The following is a 23326-nucleotide window of genomic DNA, read 5'->3' as shown; positions in this document are numbered from 1 at the left end:
TTTCATTATATATTGCTGGTGTAAGGCTATTTTTAAGTATAATATTGATATAAATAAATGGGTGTTTATTTTTCTGAACATGTGTAAAGTGTTCTTCAATAATCTATTAAATTATAAGGACTAGGGTTACCTGTTTTTAACTTAAGATTGATTAATAAGGAATAATGTTATTTGATGATGATAATGGAAAGTCATCAATAATTAATAATAATAATTAAATATTTTATTTTAAATTTATTGTATTCTTCTAAGAAAAATTAATTGATATGTCCTGTTTATATACAAATCTTGGCAATTTTTATACAGATCTTATAAATAAATATTGTGCTGTAATTTATTTTTGTTTTCACACATATTAATTAGTATTGAGACCTACAGATTAAGTTTCTTTTCATTGCTTAAGTAATAAGTAAATTGAATGATATTTATTTGACTAATTTTTAACTTCAAATTTTTAATTATATTATTTCTACATATTGTAATTTATTTTGCTTTATATTTTTTTTATATTTTGAATTTATGTAAGTGGATATGAATTGTTTTGTTGATCTACTGGAATGTAACTCCTGCAAACTAGCATAATTTCTTTGATTTTTGGTTTTTGAGCTGTCTAATTTTTATTAATCCTTTAAATTTTGTTCCTTTATTTTTTCTTTTTTTTTTTTCTTTATAAGTTGTATATTAATGATCAATTTTATATAATGTTGTCAAATTAATAAATAAAACAAATAAATCTTTCAAATATAAATTTAGGAGTTCACTGTAGATTAGAGAATTTGAAGCATACTGTTACAGAAGAATTTTGAAAATTGAGTTGACAAAATTATAAAGAGATTCAACTTTTCATTTGTAGAAGTTGGAGAAAAATTAAGTCTTGCCAAATTTTTTATTAGAAGAACTATGTAAGTTGTATATTAAGTACTTAAAATTGTTTATTTAGTAAAAGTAAAGGAAAAAGATAAAATTAGTAATCACTACAACAAAATAACCTAGGCTCAAAAAATGGATCAAGGTCTCAGGCGATTAACAGGATACAAAAATAGGTACGAGAATAAAATAAAGAAGCAGGGTTTGGTGATAGGAACATAAAATGAAAACAAATAAAATGAATAATTAGTTAGACTCTGAACAAATCAATAACTACTTTTCAATTAGTTAGTTCTTGTAAGTGTGAAATCCTGTATGTTTATAGTAAAAAATCTGTTTTAAACATGAGCTAGTTTTAACTTTGTTTAGATGGGGCATTATGATTGTGAATTAGTTGCTATATACTCTTAAAATTATGGGAAACAATTTGAAAACTTATCAAAATCCATTTACTGTTCTATGGAATAAAAGATATGAGAACATTATTTCATACACAGAAAGAATGGCAAACGCATTGTACACCAGTTGCATTTCTAGCAAAGTATGTTAACAATTTTTGTTCGTATAAGTAACAAAATTCTCGATTTGAAACAGCAGCGTATTAATGGTAGCAATATGCCAACATTACTAGTTGCTATTTAAGTGTCTTGGACAATTTAATTTAAGTGTCTAGGAGCATTATAAAACTAAGTACATTTATATTAATTAATATTAAACTATTTTTTTATTGTAAAATCTAAATATTTTAATTTAAAATAATGATTTTTTTTATTAATTCATAAAATTTCCAGGTGGATCTATTTGATGCATATTAATTTTTAGATGGCATCTTATGTTACACAATATACTTATGTAATAAATCCTCAAAAGATGTAAAATGATTGTGAATCAAGCTACTATATTTTTAGACATCATTATTTGCAGAAGCTTACTACTTCGGCTCTTTAATTTCACTTTTCAGAAAATGACGTAAGAATTTCCTAGCCTTACGGAGGCTGTGGCTTCCTGCAATGTATTGTGATTTTTGTAGTCTTACGTTAGTCCATTTCGCATGAGTTTGATTTTTTTGTAATCTGTAGTTGGCGTCGTTACTGAATTAAGGTAATATTTAAAGATTCTTTCCTTATATTAATAACTTTGCATAATGGTTTATTTTATTTGTAAAGTTTGGTGCTTAAATTATACAACTTTTCATTCACCTGACCCTTTCACTTCGTTAAGAAATTGCTGAATGAATATCTTTTTCATAAAATGCGTATGATTTTGTTGAGTTTTTTTTTTAACTAAATGATGAAGTTTATCAATAATTGTGCTTCCTTGGTATTAGATCTTTATTTTCTCTAGTTTTGGTATATTAGCATTACAGATAAATACTACGAATATTTGTAGGAGCGTTCGGTATCCAGTTGTAAATTTTTAGAAAATGACAGATTCTTTAGTTGTCGGCAGTATTTGTGGTAGCCGGGTTACACTATTGCACAAATTGTACGCCATTTCGTAAATGTAATGACTAGATAAGAGAAAAATTGTTTTGAGAATACTATTATTTTAAAATAACTGATCTGTTGATTTTAAATATTTGAAATAGTTCAGTTTTGCTAGAGTTTTAGATTGTGTTATACTTGTGTGTTCGGTTGAAATAAAGATGTTTCGAAACTCTGTATTAATTAATAGCTTATTTAAGAGTTTTTAACATTAGTATTTAAAGTTTGTATTGTGTCATCCAAATAAACTTTCTGATCTCAAGTTCTGTTGAGAATCTTTAAACTTAACAATACATCTTTAGTGAAGGAATCGAGAGTTAATACTAACAGTTAAACAACTTGTTTTATTTTTAATTGAAGTAGTACTAAGATTCTTTCCAGATATCAAAATATTTTTGCCCTTTGTGATAACATTAATTTCATCAATAGTCAGTATGTGTTACCTGGATTTCAGCTGCATCTTACTGTAAAGCATGTTCTGTTTATTTCTTACACAACCTTTTTTTTTAAATCTATTTTTGATATTTGTATTTCCTGCTGTAGATAGTAGTTGTATTAATGGGTTTGACAACATTTTCCATGAACAGAACTTCTAGAGACAGAAATGTTTTTTTTTTTTTTTTTACTTGCAAATGACAATCATTTTTAAGTGCATATAACAGGATAAATATAGTATGTGTGAAAATTCGCTTTATAATGGAAGAAAATATTTGAAAAATTTTATTACAAATTGTACATAAGTAGTTATTTGTAATTGTATTATGTACAGTTTATCTTTAGTTATCTTTTTAGTTGGTAGGGAATGACTGTTACACGTGATTTTTATTGTACCACTTAAGTCAATATGTTAGTGTTATTTTTATTTATCAGACTTATAATATTTTATTATAACTATATAGATGAAATTAATTAATACAATAATGCAAATAACCCTGGCTGATCTAGTGGCTTATTTGTCACATATCAGTTGTTTCAACAACTGATTTTTGAAGTGTAAAGTTGTGAAGTTCAAATCCTAGTTAAAGTTAATTACTTTTGTATGGATCTGTATACTAGACAGTGGATACTGGTGTAATTTGGAGGTTGGGGTTTAATTAACCATACGTCTCAGGAATTGTTGGTGGGTCAATCCATTTGAAGTGATCCAGGAAATTCAAAAACAATTGAAACTTGCCCACTTGTTTCCTACCTACATGTCTCAGGACCTTAAAACTATATTTTTAATTTCTTTATTTAAGCAGTTTATTTGTAGCGGCCATTTTTGTTGCAGTGTGCACACCTATTTTTGTGATTGTAAGTGTATGGAAAAAATCATAACTAAAAAACTATTAGTCCTGGAAGGATGAAACAAAAAGCAATTTATTCATATTTTCTCAAGGTAAAAGACTGGTTCAATGTAAAAAGGATTGTGTCAGCACGGGTGTTTGTGTCAAAGTGCATAAGCTGAAGTGCCTTGTTCTGATAGACTTAAATGAATTGTATGTTTCCTTTAAAAGTGAAAACCTTTAGGAAAAAATTGGAAGATGAAAAGTTCTGCAAACTCCATCCAAAATGGTGTATCTTGACTGATGCATCTGGGACTCGTGCATTTGTGGCTGTCCCTACCAGCAGAACATCAAACTCATGATTGATGGTCCCATACTTAATGTTGATTATAAGGAACTAGTAGTATGTGTTTACTAGATGTCTAGGTAAGCAGGCATTGTTTTACATGCTCAACTTTTCTGATGATTATGATGTGTTGCCAGATACAATAGATGTACAAATAGTGGGTAACAGCTGATAGGGCAGAGATGATTACTGTTCTTCAGACCAAAGATGAGTTTTTAGAATCATTAGTGGAAAAATTTGAAAAGCTGAAAACTCACCATTTCATGTCAAAATCTCAAGCTCAGTTTTACAAGAAGAAAAAATCAGAATTAGGTGAAGAAGAATGTTTAGTGTTGAAAGACTTTGCAGAAAACTTTTCATTTCTTGTTCAAGATGAGATACAAAGCTTCTATTGGGTCAGCAGCCAAGCCACAGTTCACCCTTTTCTGTTCTATTTCAAGGAAAATGATGTATTATAACACAAAAGTGTCTGTATTTTAAGTGATCTCTTGAAGCACAATACAGCAACATTTTATTGCTTTCAAAAACTTTTTTAACAGACTTCAAGAAAATACATCAGAACATTAAAAAAGTCATTTATTTTACTGATGATGCTTCAAGTCAGTATAAAAATGAAAAGAATTTTGCTAATTTGTGCAGTCACAAAAAATACTTTGTCCTTGAAGCTGAGTGGCACTTCTCTGGATCATCCCATGAGGAAAAATGCCTGTGATGGTTTGGGAGGAACATCAAAATGTGAGGTAGCAAAGGCCATTAAACAATCGGATACTAAATGTTGATGAAATGTGTTCATTTTGTTATCCCAAGCTGAAAAATATCAAGTATTTTTTGATTAAATCAGATGAGATAGCTAAGATTTCTGAAACTCTAAAAAAACATTTTGACTGCTGAGAAAGTTATTGGTACTAGAAACTACCACAAGTATGTTCTTATATCAGAAAGCATTGTAAGACGTTACTTTACTTCAGACTCTAGGTCTGTGAAGACCATCCTGTGTCAAGTATTGTACCACTACCATCATTTAAGGAAAAAGATGTTGCTTGTGTGTATGACAAATCAGTGGTGGGTAGGAGAAGTGGTATATTAGCCTTGAAAATGATGATGTGCAGGTTCATTTCTCCACCCTGTTGGATCATGTACACTGGTCATAATGTACACAATACGAATTTTAAAAGTCTCAACAAGACCAAGTGCGAGAACTGATCTGCAAAGTCCTGAGAAACTTGACATCACTTGAACTAAATATTATGACTGGTCGTTCTCGCACAATTTCAAGAGAATTATCAGAAGAAATATCACAGTTGTTCGTTAACCACAGTAAATAATAAACTTTTATTGCTACAAACACAGGCCATTTCATTGAAGAATAACTAAACTTTTGCTACAATTAGTTTTTTCTTTGATAGTTTTTACAAAAGTAAACCAATATAAAAATTAATTCTTGAGAAAATATCCAGGTTACTCATTGAAATCTCAATTTGGGTAAGTTTACAAGGATTTTTGAACCAAATTTATATTAGTTTACTGGTATTAATAATTAAAAAAAAAACTATTTTGAAAATATGAAAACTTCAACATAGAGGCTAAATATAAAAAATGTAATGTACAAAGAAAACAAGAAACCCCGTTGGACCACTTGGAGTAAAAATGGTTTGATTTTTAATAGGTTTTTCATGATTTTTGAGAGGTTGTTACTTTTTTATTAGTACAATACACAAGAAACTTTTTTATTTGCTATAAACATCCACAAAAATACTGCAAGTTATGCAAATTTGAGATTTTTATTTCCAGCCCCATCAGAGTTATTTGAAGCCAAAATTAGAATTTAAAAAAAAAATTGGTTTTCAAAAATTCATAAATTTAGGGGTAAGTATATCACCATTAATATTATTTATGGTGAAACTACTAACTTCTACATCTACATGTAAAAAAATAATTCAAACTGTGTATGCCATCCCCTGCCTCTTAAAAAAAATTACAAAAGTGAAATTTCACTATTTTTCATGTTGAACTTTATTGGTAATTTTCTCATAGAAAGAAGAGAGATAGGTAAATAAACCACTGGACCAATCTTTTACCTTGAGAAAATGTGATTTAATTGGTCTTTGTTTCATCCTTCCAGGACCAATAGTTTTTTAGTTGATTTTTTCTGTAAATCCTTATCTCAAAAGTAGGTGTGCGCACTGTAACAAAAATGGCTGTCACAGGTAAACTGCTTAAATAAAAAAAAGTAGTTTTAAGGTCCTGAAACATGTAGAAAACAAGTGGATAAGTTTATATTTTTTTTAATTTGCCAAGCAACCAGCATATGTTTTTTGGGACACTTCATCAATGGATTACCCTGGTGAGTTTGTACAAGATTACATTGCATTTAATTGTAATACATAACATCATCTCATTGGGCTGACGGGGGGTTGCTTATTGTTAACTAGTTAAATTTATTGCAATGATACATTAGGAAAATAAAATAAATAACAAATGTTTTTATTTTTTCAATCAGTTGACTGAAAAGGTGCGCATATACATGTGTGATGTATACAGTACACAAGGTGTATGCTCTTTTGAGTCTAAAGTAATGTAGTTCTAAGATCATTTTTTAATTGTTATTTGTTGCTTTTATTTATGTTTAGTGTCTTTGCAAGAACTTGCTTCTTTGAAATTATCTCTTTTATATAAAAATAACATTAAGTATTCTGTTATTGAGTTTAAAAATAATACTTTTATTCAATATCTGAGATAAAAATTAAAATATATAACTTGTTTTACAGTTTCTAATGATTTAAAAAAAAAAAATTCTATTTAAAAGTTCTATGTTTTGAAGTTTGGATGAGTTTCCTCTGGGTGAGGAAACTGAGGAAGCCAGTCATGAATAGTCCATTCTCTGTGAGTTTTCCAGTGACTTGCAGATCAAGAAAGGAATTTACTCTCTTGAGCCCCCTAACAACTCTGGTACATTCAGCCTCATACCATGGACAAACATAAAGGACATGGTCCACAGTGTCATCAACCCTGCAGTCCGGGCACAAGCCCGAATCTGTCAAACCAAACCTAGCCAAACTATTCTTGGAAGCACCATGTCCTGAAAGGAATTGAGTTTTGTATGGATTAGGGGAAACCCACCTAATAGCTTGCAGCTCCCTGACATTTGGAAATATACCATGTGTATATCGACCAGTAGAAGAATAGTTCTACCTAACTTGCCAAGAGTCAAAACCTTGGTCTTCAATTTCTCACATACACCCAGAAGTAAGAAGGCCTCCCTTCTTAGAAACATACTGCTTGATATATAACGTGCTAAAATGTCAATGGATTTTATGCAGGCATTCACAGAGAATGCCTCTCTCAAAACAGTTCTGTAGCCTTTGACAACAGCTAGCAATAGAAGATGCTGGGCTCGCAATAAAATGCCCCTATAACATTGGAATTTTAAATGATGAGCCCAGATGGGTGCAGCATATAGCATTATGGCCTCACAGACACCTTTGTAAAGAATATGCATGGTACAGTAATTCAACCCCCAATCGGGATGGATGACTACGAACACCAAAGAAGGCATCTAGGCTTTCCTTATGACAAACTGAAGGTGCCCCCTGAATTAAAGGCCCTTATTAAGGATGATGCCCAGATATTTCTAAATGGTGACATACCTAATCGGAAGGCCGTCCATCATGACCTGCGGGTAACTGGTTGCGGCTAGACAACCTTTAAGAAGCATCATAGTGGTTTTCTTTGCACTGAAAACAATCTTGTGCTGAAGACTCCACAACCTTAGTACCTTACATGCCTTTGTCACTCTGAGTTCTATCTCAGCATGTGAGTTACCCTCGATCAGCAGCAACCCATCGTTGGCATAAGCCACGATGCCGCAGCCACTGCGTATCTGCAACCGCATTAGAGAGTTGAACTCAATGATCCACATGAGTGGACATAGAACACTACCCTGTGGACAACCGTTTAAGAGGGTCTTTCCTACTTCCGAACCAAAGGAAGACTGTTCTGTCACTGAAGTAATTTGAGAAAGTCGTAATCTCATTTTGCGTGTAGCCATACAGCTGCAACTGAAACAAGGCAGAAGGCCACCACAAGTTATTGAAGGCCCTGGATATGTCCAAAAAGATGCCGAGTACATACTTGCACTTGCTGGTCGAGGTTAAGCAAAGCTTTAGAAATCAACTCATTGACTGCAAAGCAGACATTGATAGTGACCATAATTTAGTGATAATGGAATGTAGATTGGGGTTTAAAAACCTGAAGAAAAGGTGAAAAAAAAAGAAAAGAGGAGGAAAGAAGATTTTGGTGGAGGACATTGCAAAAGGTCTGAGTAAAAAAAGATAAGGTAGAAGGTATGCAAGAGAATGGGAGAATTTAAAAAGGAAATTCTTAAATCAACGGAAGCAAACTTAGGCAGAACAAAGAAAACTGATAGAAAACTTTGGATATCATAGGATATATTGCAGCTGATGGATGAACGTAGAAAGTATAAGAATGATAGTGATGAAAAAGGTAAAAGGAACTATCAACAATTAAGAATACTATAAACAGGAAGTGCAAATTAGTGAAAGAAGAGTGAATTAAAAAAAAGTGTTCAGAAGTAGAAGAGAGAAATGATCATTGGTAAAATAGACTGAGGATACTGGAAAGTTATTGAGAATTTTGTGCTACATAAATTAAAATCTAATAATGTGTTAAACAAATGATTGTATCCGATTTATAATACGAAAGAAAAGGATAGGTGGGTGGAATATATTGAAGAGTTATATGGAGGAAATGAATTAGAAAATGGTGTTATAGAGGAAGAAGAGGAAGTGTAAGAGGATGAAAAGGAAAATACAATACTGAGATCTGAATTTAAGAGAGCATTAAAAGATTTTAATGGTAGAAAGGCTCCTGGAATAGATGGGATACCTTCATAATTACTGTGCAGTTCAGGTGAGGAAGCGATAGATTATACAAAGTGGTGTGTAATATTTACAAAATAGGGGAAGTTCAGTCAGACTTCAAAAAGAATGTTATCGTCATGATACCAAAGAAAGCAGGAACAAATAAATGTGAAGAATACTGAACAATTAGCTTAACTACTCGTGCATCAAAAATCTTAACTCTTATTCTTTACAGAAGAATTTAGAGGAAAGTGGAACAATTTGGTTTCAGGAAAAGTATAGGGACAAGGTAAACAATTTTAGTGCTCAGATTAATAGTAGAAGGAAGGTTAAATAAAAACAAATCAACATACCTGGAATTTATAGGCTTAGAAAAGGCGTTTGATAATGTAGTCTGGAATAAAATGTTCAGCATTTTAAAAAAAATTGGTAACATTTATAGGAACCAAACTGCAACAGTAATAATTGAAGAACATAAGAAAGAAGTCTTAATAAAACAGGGAGTCCAATAAGGATCTTTCCTATCCCCATTACTTTTTAATCTTTACATAGAACAAGCAGTTAATGATGTTAAAGAACAATTTAGATCTGGAGTAACAGTACAAGGTGAAATGATGTGCTACGATTTGCTGATGATAAAATAATTCTAGCTGAGAGTAAAAAAGATTTAGAAGAAACAATGAATGCCATGGATGAAGTCCTACACAAAAACTACTGCATGAAAATAAACAATAATAAAACAAAAGTAATGAAATGTAGTAGAAATAATGTAGGTGGACCATTGAATACAAAAATAGGAAGAGAAAAGATTATGGAAGTAGAAGAATTTTGTTATTTGGGAAGTAGAATTACTAAAGATGGATAAAGCAGGAGCGATATAAAATATCAAATACCACCAGCGAAAACTAGCTTTCAGTCAGAAGTATAATTTGCTTACATCAAAAATTAATTTAAATGTCAGGAAAATATTTTTGAAAGTATATATTTGGAGTGTAGCTTTATGTGGAAGTGAAACTTTGATGATCGGAGTACCTGAGAAGGAAAGATTAGAAGCTTTTGAAACGTGGTGCTATAGGAAAATGTTAAAAATCAGGTGGGTGGATAAAGTAACAAAGAGGTTCTTTTTTGCGGCAAATTAATGAAGAAAGAAGCATTTGGAAAAATATAGTAAAAAGTAGGCCCATATATTAAGGCATCCTGGAAGTCACCTTAATATTGGAGGGACATGTAGATGGAAAAAATTGTGCAGGCAGGCAATGTTTGGAGTATGTAAAATTTTTAGGGATGTAGGACGTAGGGGGTATTCCGAAATGAAGCAAATGGCACTCCATAGGGATTCTTGGAGAACTGCATCAGACCAGTCAAATGACTGAAGACAAAAAAAAGTAATAAAAGATGTTTTAATGAACAAGTTTGAGTCTGTTAAATTTTGACTGGAGGCCCTTATACTGTTCTATCATTTATAAAACCTTTTGTTAAATCTGAGTTGTGTTCTTAAAAGAAGCTCATAGCATCATTTTGAAAGCCTCGTAAGTAAGTTTACATATGATGTTGATATCAAAGCTCAGTTTTTCTGATGTCCAGTCTTGCGTTTTGTTTAACATTTTTTACTTCAAAACCCCCAATAAATCCTCCTTGTGAGAGGGGATAGAAGTTCTTTTGTCTTTTTTTATTGTTAACTAAGTGAATCCAATCTATGTTCATCCCTCCTATCTTTGTTCACTTTCTGTTAGTGTTCATCGATCATCATTACATATTCAATAATTGTGAACATTTGCATGTCTTTGCTAGTAATTATAGCCAAATTCCAGTCAGTGAATTTGTAGATGAGCTGCTGAAGAATGTAGTACTTAGTCAGTTTTTATGAAAAATGTTTATATACTTTGTCAAATGTTGACTAAAGGCAGTTTCGCAGAGAAAGGTAGAACACCATTCCAGACAGCTAGCAGCATTAAATCTACTGCTCTGCCTTTGACAGTTCTTATGCGAGGTAGTCATCAAGTCAAGTTATCTTTTGTAATCTGTATTTTCGGCTTATGAGCCCAAATCAGTTCTATGTATTGTAGATTACATGGCATTAAATAGGTTGTTTATTCTAGTTCTTGTAATTCGTATTGTTTTAGTTTATATCATGACCAGAATTAATAAACTCTAGTTCTTTAAATTAACATAAATTAACACTTTTTTGAGTTAAGATTTATTTTTTGTTTCATTTTTTATAGAAATGTTTATACTCATTGGCAGTTAATATATATGAAATGTATGTATAAATATATATCTTTATAGATGTGTGTTATGACTATGATATGTAATGTTCTTAGAGGTGGATTTCATGTTTGCTTAGCACTATGATATGTAATGTTCTTAGAGGTGGATTTCATGTTTGCTTAGCTTTCAAAATTTTTTCATGGGTTTTTCAATTCCCATCTTAATTATATATAATGTTATGGGTACGTAACTTGTAAAAAATATGAACATTGTTGTACCTGAATCATTATTATTTATATATTTCAAATTTATGTTATTTTATATATTATATTTTGGATATTTTTCTTATATGTGTCTCATAGTTTTTCTTCAAAATGTAATTGATAGGTTTATAGTTTAATGAAGTGCAATTCTATTTTCTTGTATTTTTCACATAACCTGATTATTAAAAAAAATTCACGTTGACATCATTTTATCTAATCCCAGATTAAAAATGGGATTTAATCCCATTATCATTTTAATGGAATTATTAGAATAAGTTGCTATGGCCACTAGCCTCAACATATTTTATGTACATTCATGTACCGAGGTGTTTTCTGTTCTAGGTTTTGTAAATGATCTTGATTGCCACCTTAATATTGAATTTGTGCTGAAACTTTGTGATGGTTGTTGTTTTTTGCCATGCTCATAATAATAGGAAAAAGTTAAAACAACATAAATTGTCAAATTAACATAACTATAACCGTAGTTTCTTAGTCATTGATAGAGTCCATTGACTAATTGGTATTAGTAGGAAAATGTATGGTCTACCCAGTCTTTTGAGTTTGTTTACTGCTGAACTATAGGCTATAGATAAGTATCGTCATATCCTTATTTGTAGCGACTCGTGTAGTGCTCTCAAAGCTTTAGAAAATTTTTATTTCAGGCATCCTGTCATCACCAACATTTACAATGTAATCGCAGAGTTGAACCATTGCAACACATGAATGAGTTTCTGCTGGATCCGTAGGAACTGAATGTGCAGATTCCACTGCAAAAGATGCAAGTAGTCAGCCATCCTTCACTATCCGTGTTACTACATCTGACTTTATTAACCATGTCAAATGTGCACTTCGTGCGAGGTGGCAAGATGACTAGATTGCCACGGTAGATAACAAACTTTGACATGTCAAAGATACTGTGTTGCCATGGGATTTCTCCCACAGGAAATTTCAGCAAGAGGAAGTGGTCCTCTGCCGATTGCGGATAAGACATACGAGAACTACTCATGGGTACCTGATGTCAGCAGAAAATGCACTAATATGTGTATGGTGCAAGTGCTGCTTGACTGCGCCACATCCTTGTAAATTGCATACGTTATGCGGCCTTGTCGTAAATTTAAATTGCCCAGTAATTTTTTTCAAATCCTGGGCAATAATAAAGCAGTTTTGGACAATTTTTATTTCTTCGAGCCGTTAGTATTTTGCACACCTTTTTAGTAGTGTTCTTAAATGTTTTTGTACATTAGCAAAAAATTTATGTTTTTGTGTTTAATATTTTAGTTTAAGTTATTTATTTTTAGTATTTTAGGAGTTATTTTGTTTTTAGATTTCTACTTTACATTTTTATTTTATTTTAATTTTGTTGTTGTCTTATTAGATTTAACATTTTATTTTAATATTCCATATTTTTTTTCGGATGATGGTAACATGAAAATATTTTTTGTCATTGTTTTTGTTTTTATATTTCATGTTTGGGCGATTATAAGGCTAGATCATTTTTCGTCCAGCAAAAAACTCAGTAGGAAAAAATAAAGTAAATGTTTTTAATTTAGCAGAAATTTAGAGGACTTCTCTCATTTGGTGTAAACATTTAAGGATTATAGTAAAAAGAAATTTAGACATTTTCAATGATAATATCTGAAAAGGAACATTTTCATTCTCATTCTAAGTCTTTAGCTAACTTTGCAACCCTCCGACGTACTCTGAAAATTGTGGATGTCTTTCTGGATTTATAGATAACAGGAAGTTGGGTTTTAACATAATCTGCTAATGTTCTTGAATTTTCTGTGGTAGATCATAAGTGATTCTGTTTTCTGTAGCAGAATTATTTTTAATTCAAGTGTGCATTGACCTTAGTTGCCTTCAAAGCTATTTTTTCTTAAATGAAAGTAAACATTCTACTATTTACTTCCAAAACAACTTGTTTTGTTAACACCCTTTCTGCAGTAACATTTTTAAAATGATTTAAGCTCATCAGCAGAAGTGTGGTCTGCAGTTGCTACTTTGCTAGACAGTTTTATGTTAAGGAAAGCATGGTCATTTATAAACCAAATGTTCAAACCAGAACTTACTGTTTCCTCAATATCCTTCCATCGGATCTGGATATAAACCCTCGGCCATTTTCTTAAATTACTGCTCCAGAGCATGCTGCTTAGAGCATGCTTATACTGCTTGGAGCATGTTTATGCTCTAAGTTAACAAATTTTTCAACTTTCTCTGTTTCTTTGATATTTCTTTTAAGCTAAGATTAATAGAAATTTGTGAAGTTTTTTTTGCTGTTGATTTACTTTAACTCTATGTTGTGCTGAATGTCAGTTCTAGATCTGCTTTATAAAGTTTGTTAGAGAGCTGTAAATTGAGTGATTATAGTTTAACAATGTATGTACTTTTCAAGAAATCTCAGTATTGTTTTACTGTTGAAACATCTTTTATACATTTACTAAGAATTTTCCATGCAAAGTCAAATAGAAAATAGTATTAAAGTAGAAGAAAATAGTATTCCTCTGTAGTATGAGCTTTGTCGTAACATTTTCAAAAGATTACTCGCACTGTTGCTCACTGTTCACTTTCAAAACTAGCACTGCTGAGCTGATCTGCTTATGTGCTAGCACATCTTGAGCAACTGTTATTTGTGAAAACATGAAAAATTAAAGCTTTGAGATCCACTTTTATTATTTCTCCCCTCATGTATTTTCTCAGCTAGCTGATACAGAATGTAATCTAGGGTACTTGCGTATTAACGCCACCACAGCTACAGCTGCTGTTTAGGTTATGTTGACTTTGTATACATTTGTGCTGACAAATCGTACGTATCAAAATAACTTAACTAAATATAACCTACGCTCGCTTCGCTCGCTAACCTCTTGCGTATTAACGCCACCTACAGCTACAGCTTTATTTAAAAACAAAGTAGTCAATCGGATTTCGGTGGATTAACATTAAGCACCGATTTCGGTGCTATAACATTAAGAAGGTTATATTATTAATAAGTTGTATATATTATGCATATTTAATGTTAATTATAAGAGGTTAGCGAGCGTAGGTTATATTTAGTTAGGTTATTTTGATATACGTATGATTTGTCAGCACACGAAGTCGACATATACGTACGAAGTCAACATAACCTAAACAGCAGCTGTAGCTGCGGTGGCGTTAATACATAAGTACCTAATCTAGTATTGTTTGGTGGTTTAGTAATTCTATCCTTAAATTATGTTTTCTTTGTTACTTACTTTTGTTTAGAATTTTCATTTTTTGTTGTAGTTTTATGGTTATTAAACGATACAAGAAAAACAGTAACACTGAGTAAATTTTTTCATACTGATGTGTGGTTATATTAATGACAGAAAAAGTTAAGATAAATATAAATTAGTGTTGGAAATTCAAAATAAACCATAAACCAACTGAAATAATCAGCAGTTGAATTCTGAGTCTGCTGTTGAAGATGACTGATGGCTCTCTTCATTAGGTGATTTTCTTTCATATACATGACTTAATTGCATGGAACATGTGTGTAGGCCTTGGAGTTAGTAAAGTTCCATTTAAATATAAATTCAACCAAGTGTCTTATAAGATAATTGTTAGTATTATCATATCTTTGTACTTGGTTCCAACCTCATTCCACAAAACTCAAATTTTACTCTAATTCAGTTGTAATTCTTTTACCCTAACCTCTCTCCACATGATGGATTAGGATCTGAACAGATTACCATAACTCATAAAACTGCTAATTGACTAGAGTACTGATAACACAGCGCAAACTTTGATCTTGCATGGATCACCTCTTAGAATGCTCAATGCAATCCATCATCCGTTCATCTGGTCCTGCTACGGGTGGGTTTTGTTTAAGCTCCTTTGTAAGTCTACTGATGGACAGTGGTGAACCATCCCTTTAGAATAGATGAAACCAAATGATCTGCTCTTAATGTAGTTTGCTTTAAAGAGCAACCAAATGATCCGACCTTTGATCTGGTATTCTCTAACCCACATCTTAATCCATGTCAGAAACAGTCGAGATCTACTGCTGTGGTATCAGAGCTCATTGCCTTTTCTTAGCTCTAAGTATACAATCACTTCCAGTTCTTACTGTTACTTAATGTTATTAACCCCGTGGCTTCCTTCTCTAGTACATGATTACTTTAGTCTTTGTAGATATCAAAAACTGCACGAATCCGGTTATCTTGCAAGAAAAATGTTTTAATATTATTATTAGCATGAATCTATAGTTCAGACAGATTGCTATAGTTTATACAGATTGGTCTAACCATGATAATTCTGTTGGTTATACTTTTGTGGTTGGCAATAGAATGTACATTTTGGCCTTTCCAACATGCTAAGTGTTTTCCTCACAGAATTGTGTGCTTAACTATTAATAAAGCTTTAAATAAAATTAGCCCAACATATTGTTATATACAACTTGTCTGTTCAGATTCCATGAGTGCTTTGCAGGCGATTAGTGACATGCACTACAGACACTCTGTGAGATTCTCTCGCAGACAATCATTTTTGAAATGACTGCATACACAAGTGAGAGCTTCCGCTGGACCCCTGTCATATTGCAATTTCAGGCAAAGAGCATTCAGATGTGCGGCAAAAGCGGCTTGTTTGCAGTCCTCTTTCACTAATTGCATTGTTTCTTAAGAGAGTGGTCCATGATGAGTGGCAAAGTGAATGGAATGCTACCATCAACAATAAACTTCTTACATTTAAGAAGAGTGTGTCTCCGTGGAGCTCCTCCTGCAGGAGTAATCATCATGAGAAGGTTGTTGAGTTGTAAGTAGGTCATGCTAAATTTACTCATGGATACTTAATGAATCAAACCGATGCACCTGTTTGTGTTCGTTGCGACTGCCAGCTAACTTTGCACTGCATCCTTATGGACTGTCTCTATTATGCAGCATTGCATCGGAAGTTTAAACTAGGTGCTAATATCCTAAATACGTTAGGAAACAATGTAACAATATTGTTAAATATCTAATGATTTCTTAAGGTCATGCAGGTGGATTCATAAACCTGATTATTCATATAATTTTTATAAGTCTTTTTATACATTTGGTGTATGCCAGATGGTGATTTTATTCTTTGAATTTAGATTTTTAATGTTCTCATTGCAGGTTTATTTCACTTTTAACATATGTTACAGGCTTTTTCCATGTATGATGTGTTTTTATATTGCTATTGTTTAGTTTTAAATTAATTTTTAATTGTACTTTTTTTAATATTTATTTGTTTACTGTATAAATATTGTGTTCAGGGCCGATAATGATGCCTTTTTGTGCATCCAGGAAAAAAATCTTATTACAGAAATTAATTAAATCTAAAGGTACAATATTATAAAAAATGGAGTCTGTAAAAGAATAAAAGTTTTGAACATATCTACAAATGTATAGATTACCATTAGATGAAAATTTTAAGATATTGTATTTATTATAAAATACAATTTTAAGATTCTATCATTAAGACAATAAGAAAGTTGCTACAGAATATTGATAATGCTAGTTTTATAAGAAATTTGTGAAAATATTTACTCACAAATTTAATAAAAGTCTTATCAGCCAGAATATTTAGAATACCTATAAGGTGATTTTAAGGATATTTTCTTTTTTTAATAAAAAATATTGCTGTAAACTATTATAGTGGCTTTGGTATGTTAATATATATTGGTGATTTCTGACATTGTAATTCTGAGCGGTTGTTTGATCTACTTAATTTTTTCATACTTTAATATATCATAAATATGTGTAGGATCAGGAAAACACAAGATTTAAATGGTGGAAAACAGGTGTTGGAGTGTTGCAAAGCGGGTGACCTGTGCAAGGTCAAGAGTCCATATTGTTACTCTAGTTAATTAGCAGTCAGTTTTGTGAGTTATGGCAATCTGTTCAGATGTAATTTGTTCTGTGGAGAGAAGGTATTGTTAAGGTTAAGATTACAATTTTGTAGAGAGAGGAATAATTGTCTGAGCCTGACTCAGAGTCGGCCATTGAAAATGACTGATGGCACCCTTTGTAAGGTGATTGTTCATTGTATATATGACTAATAGCATGGAACATGTGTAGTTTCTCTCTGTGGTGACTATATTTTTGTTAAAATATAAATTTGGCCAGGGTTCCTATGAGTTCCCGGTGTCTGAGGGTGTTCTTTCTTCTTTGAAGCAACAACGGATGGCTGCTTTGGATAAGTATTTGGGTTGTGTGCATGTCTGCTGGGTGAGTACGTGAGGTGTGTGTGTGTGTGTGTGTGTGTCTGTGGTTATTAAGTATGCCTGAGAGTGCCTTTTGGGCTTGGTCTGTTATCTCTTTTGGTGTTTATGCGATGTGCTGCTGTGTCTGTGTGTTGGCATGGTTTGTTCTTGAGTGTGTAAGTGCATGTGGTATGTGTGTGTGTGAGGTATCTATGTGCTTCTCTGGCATGGGGTATTCCATTTTAATTCAACAAATTGTCAAAAATTTTATTACTTCACTATTTATGATTTTGATGATATTTGGTATATGATAACTACCCACCTTGTAGCGGCCAAAAAATATCTTTATATTTTTTAAAAGAATTTTTCTTGAGTAATGGACTGTTTTCTAACTCACTAACAGGTTTTTGTTACTTTTTCTATGAGCTGTTTCTTATTTTGCATTGTACAGAAGTCAAAAAGGGCTTTTTGGAAAGAGTAAAGGTGCAACTTCATCTTAGTACTAAAAATTTTGTTACATAATGAAATCTTGTTTACTGAAGTTACATTTACAAATTGTTTTTCAAATTTTGGGCCCAAAATAAATAATGAAGGGCTCCAAAAAATTGGGTTGTTATTGAGTGTCCTTCATTAAAAAAAATGGCCGCCAAATGGTAAGATTTTGAAAATGTCTCAATTTTGGGGCCCAAAGACCACATGTGGGACAGGTGGCAAAAATCTTAAATGTTTACAGCAGTAAGTACTTTTTATGTACTTAAAACAATATAAAATTTATTTTGTTACTCAAAGGGGTTGACGAGTAATGAAGCCATCAAAACCTCTAAAAACATCGTTCCTTCTAACCATGAACAATGTTTCCAAAAAATTCACAGCATGTATTTTTCAGATAATAATGTAGGCTTACTGTACAAAATATTTTGATATGTCTATAATGAGATGTGATATGTTTAATGTGATATGTTGTACCGTTGCTATTGCTAATATTGTGGTTAGGTAATGTACACTGGTTTATAAAATAATTTTATTAGCAGTGAATTTCTCTTTTATGCAATATCTTTTAATTTGATTAATTAGAGAAATTTTTATTTTAGCTGCAGAGAAACTGGGATAAGACAAAGTGAGGTGCAGTTTGTAGTTTTATAATTTATACTAACTGTATTATTATTGTAAGAACCCTTTTATTTTATAAAAATGGATTATGGAGTATTCGATTGGCATTCACACTGAAAGAGTGTAACAAATTGACTTACAATAGATCTTTAGTATTACATGATATTTTAGGTTTACTGAACAGCAAATAATATTGGTATCTTTTAAGAAGTGGATGTACTGAAACAAAAAATATCCTTACTTTTCATAAAACCAAATATTTTCATATTAATGGGAAAAGTTGCTCTGACCCATTAAGCTGTCGCACTAAACCAGTTAAGAAATCTCTTTGACACTTTCAACAAGCAATCCAAATTTAAAATTAATTCCAGATAGAGCACTGTGTACAAAATGCTTAAACAAAATACAAAAACCACAAGATGATTTACTGTATTGGTTAACTGGCATTTCTCCCGCCACCACTTCATTCGTTCGTCCTAAAGCATTTGACAAAATATCTGTACCAAAAACGGCTACTGTGCCTCAAAAACAGTTTAGCGACCAATAATCTAATAGCTCCTAGTGAGCTTACCTAACAGTGTGAGCGGACTAAGCGAAGTGCCATACACCACCTGTTTATGTGTCCCAACTGCTTACTTGTTTCTACAATAAAACTAAAACGGTGAAGGAACACCCCTTGTTATTATTAAAAAGACAGTAATTTCCTGTCACGCCTCGATCGCTGAATGGCAGCTAGTACCTGTCCACCATTTAAAGCGCTTGGAACCGTATCTGGCTAGTGGCCAGCCATTATCTCTGGATTAGCTTCCCACAGCAGCATTGTAGGAGTCATTATACTTTACCCTTAACTAATCTACCGATGTCGGTTAAACAATGCAACCTCATCGAGGAACTCCCACACGGTCCGACAATGCGGCTCTCGCCATTCTAACTCGCCGTTTATGAGCGTCCAATTTTCCCCTTGACCTCTAAGTTCCAGGGTGGCCCGGTCTCTGGTCCCCCAAGAGCAGGGCAGTCAAACATCATATGCTCATTTGACTGGACCTCCGACGCACAGCTCATGAGCTGCCAGGCGGAACCGAAACAAATATTGTTTTAAATTTACATGGTTGGATAGCACTAGGGTTCCCGTTGCACTTAAAAACAAAGCATACCTTCCCCCCAGATCCTTTATAAATCTATACAAGGACCTTCCCTTAGTCGTGGCGTGCCATTCTTGCCGCCATGCTTCCATCGCGACGCTGTAAAGCCTTCTTCGAAGGCGGGAGATGGGGAACTGTTCGAAATTTAGAACCGGTGCATTGGGATCACCGTTCCGCTCCGTTACTGGCCCGGCTCGAAACCGCATCACAAATACCTCGCCCTCCCAGCCTTTTCGCAATTTCCACATGGCCTCCCGAACTTTCAGCACTGAATCGATTGGGAAAGTCTTTCCCAATACAGCCTCGTAGGAGGATATTTTAAAACCACCAGTGCATACAATTAAGGCCCTGCGGTGAGCACTCCTTAAATTTTGAATAAGTGCTCGATTCCTTTCCAACCTATGCGCCCATACGGACGCCGCGTAAGAGGTAATAATTTCGAAGACACCTTGGTACATCATGTACAAATGAAGGCCCGACGGTCCGTAATCCTTTCGAGCAATTCTAAGCTTGTGCATCACAGAGACGGCATCCGCAGTTACTTGCCTAATGTGGTTGCAAAACAGCAGCTTCTCATCAAACAAAACACCTATGAACTTCTGAACTCGAACTCGACTAATTACACAGCCTTTACACTTAATACGGGGGTTACGACTCTATGATCATTTGTCTGCACCCTTGAGAAGCATAAACTTCGTCTTGGGCACAGAAATCCTTAAATTTTGAATGTCCATCCAGCCCTCTGCGGTTGACAAAGCCGCCTGCGCTCGATCTTCTACTTGCGGTCGTGAATTACCACGAACTAACAGGAGACAGTCATCAGCGAAAGCGTGGGCCTGACCCCTTCCGGGAATGTCAGTTCCAAAAATCCGTCGAATACCAGGTTCCACAGCAAGGTTCGCAGCACTCTAAGGTCAGAGGACCACCACTTTTCCCGGGTTTCCGAGACGGCTCCCTGGAAGCAGCGGTTATGATGGATCCAGGCACTCTCTGATCAGCAGACTAGCCACTACCTAAGGGTTCGTCCATTGGCCGAGGCCGCTGTAGGACCCTATCGCAGCCAGTCTTGATAGACCAGCTGAATTGTTCGTCAATTCCACCTTCTCTCTGTGCTCCATGCGCCGCAGCCTGTGCTGATCCAGGCCCCTTTGGTTATAGCAACCTGAATCTGGAGCTCTTGGACCGCCACCGTAAGCGATCTCATAGTTTATAACCCTATGATTACTCACACTGGCTTCAGGCCAGACAGTTCCAACTACTTGTACACCTAAGCAAATCGTCTGTCACCAAAGTGATGTTGATGTAACTTTCCCCCAGTTCGGAAGAGAAAGTCTGCGGTTGTTCTGCCTTGTTAAGCAAGTAGAGGTTCCTGGCTTCAATGAACTGTGTAAGACCAGTGCCTCTGGAGTCAGTGAGTGGTGAACCCCAGGCGGAAGACTTGGCGTTAGCGTCCAGAGGCCACAAGATGATAACTGAAAGCGAACTTGAATGTCAACATCAACATTTGTTTGAGCCTCAGTGTGTTATAGTCGAGTCTGTGAATAAAGCTTGTTCAGCTCTTGGCATTTCCCCTGTTACGGTTGAAAAATTATCAATCTGTGCAAAGAAACCAGTTTTAAAAACAAGTTACAAAAATAGCTGAATCAGTTACCAGTAAATTAAACAATTCCTTTGATTTAAATATTTATACAGAAGAAACCAGTTTAGTACCACAAAATTATGCTGATTTAGGTGGGTAAAATAAACAGTTACATCAACCCAGGAAAAAATTAATATTTTAAATTATTACCAAGCAGCTAGAGGATTCAAAAAATTCAAAGTGAGTTTAGTGTTAGTCAGTATTTAGCCTGTCAATCCAAACAATTATTTAAAACAAGTGGAATTTTGCCACAAATCAGCAAAAAGAAACCCAGTCATGTAATTGATGAAAATGTTATTAAATGTGTCCAAGATTTTTACCAGAATGATGAGTACAGATTAATGATTCCAGGCAAGAAGGATTGTGTCTCTGTAAGACAAGATTATGGAAGAAAATTAGTTTTCAAAAAAAAGCTTATCTTAATGTAACTTTAAAGAATTGTACACAGCCTTTAAAGAAAAACATACAAATTGTTTTTTTTTAATTTGCTGATTTAAGACCTAAATTTTGTGTTCAGCTGGTGGGTCAGGTACTCACTGTGTGTGTGTGTGTGTGTGTCTGTCTGTGTCTGTGTCTGTGTGTGCGCGCGTGCGTGTCATCCACCAAAATGTAAAACTCATGTTATCTGCTCTAAAAATGAAATTTGATTATGAAATTCTCCTTTCAACTGTGGTTGTTATATAGAAAATGAATGTGCATGCTGCCACAGTGTGAAAAATGTCCAGGAGAACTGGGATGATTTTGATTCTAAAATTATCTTCAAACAGTGGGTTTCTGTGACTGTTGTGAACTAACTATTCAAATTCTTTCATTTCAAGAGTACTTACGTACTGAAAATTTAAATATCTAAAAAGGCATCATTTTGTTGCAAAGAAACATTTCCTTAACATAAAAAAGGAAAATTTTTGTTGTGTTGTAGTGGGAGACTTCTGAAAATTTTCCTTTTATGGTACAGGATGAAGTTCAGTCATATCACTGGTCAAAAACTTATGCCACAGTAAATCCATTTCTCATATATTTTAAAAAAGAAGAAAAATTACAAAGCCAAAGCTGCTGTTGATTAATGAGTACTTGGAGCACAATACTACATTGTTCTGCTTCCAAAAGCAAGTTATAAGTAAAATAAAAACACTGTTACCACAATTTAAACAATTTTTTTATTTTTCTGATGGCTCCTCAGAAAAAACCAGTAAAAAAACAAATTAAAATGCATAAATTTGTGCTACCATCAAGAAGATTTTGAAATCACAGCTGGAATGGAATTTTTTTGCCTCGTACCATGGAAAAGGACTATGTGATGGTATTGTTGGAACTGTAAAAAGGATTGCGACTAAAGCAAGCCTTCGAAGGACAGTTAACAATCACATTGTTACACCTTCTGAAATGTACAATTATTGCGAGACAATGTTAAAAATATAACATTTATTTTCTGCTCTAATAAAGATGTTAAAGAGACTGAAGAATACCTCAGTTCTCGTTATCAGGTAATCACAACAGTCCCAGAAACCAAGAACTGTGATCCAACAAGTCAGAAATGTATTCTGAAAGTTCGGGCCACCTCGGAATCAGAAACATTTATGTTAGTGTTGGTACACAAGGACATTAGTGTTTCTGATTGCTTTATGGGTTTACCAAATCCAAAATGTAAAAATTACGTCTGCTGCATATACTATGGCAAGTGGTGGGTAGGCGAAATCATTGAAGTCAAAATACATGAAAATGAACAGGAATATCAAATACACTTTTTTTATCTGCAGGGTCCAGGTACTTCATTCAAGAAATCATTGAGGGATAATCAAACATGGGTTCAACCAGAAAATATTTTAAAGATTCTTACGCCTTCATTGCTTTATCTATCAATTATTGGAAGAGGGCACATTACACCAAATATAAATGAGAACTTATTGATTCTATTCAATAAAAAAATAGCAGGAGCACTAA

The 23326-nt window shown here is 33.4% G+C and overlaps 1 protein-coding gene across 3 annotated transcripts in view; it reads left to right on the top strand.

Moving 5' to 3' along the window:
* Positions 1 to 1827: 1827 nt before the first annotated feature.
* Kap-alpha1 (karyopherin alpha1) overlaps positions 1828 to 23326 on the top strand; it is a 76454-nt gene continuing 54955 nt past the window's right edge. The window contains exon 1 of one of the 3 annotated variants that reach the window (XM_075361459.1): positions 1828 to 1968. The gene's annotated coding sequence lies outside the window, so the exon portion shown is untranslated. Of the gene's footprint in view, positions 1969 to 14613; positions 14780 to 23326 lie in introns of those variants that run through there. The other 2 variants (XM_075361458.1, XM_075361460.1) reach the window with 2 other exon arrangements.

The sequence above is a fragment of the Lycorma delicatula genome, chromosome 3 (genome assembly GCF_047948215.1).
Source record: "Lycorma delicatula isolate Av1 chromosome 3, ASM4794821v1, whole genome shotgun sequence".
NCBI classification, from domain to species: domain Eukaryota; kingdom Metazoa; phylum Arthropoda; class Insecta; order Hemiptera; family Fulgoridae; genus Lycorma; species Lycorma delicatula.
This window is presented reverse-complemented; position numbering and strand designations above follow the sequence as displayed.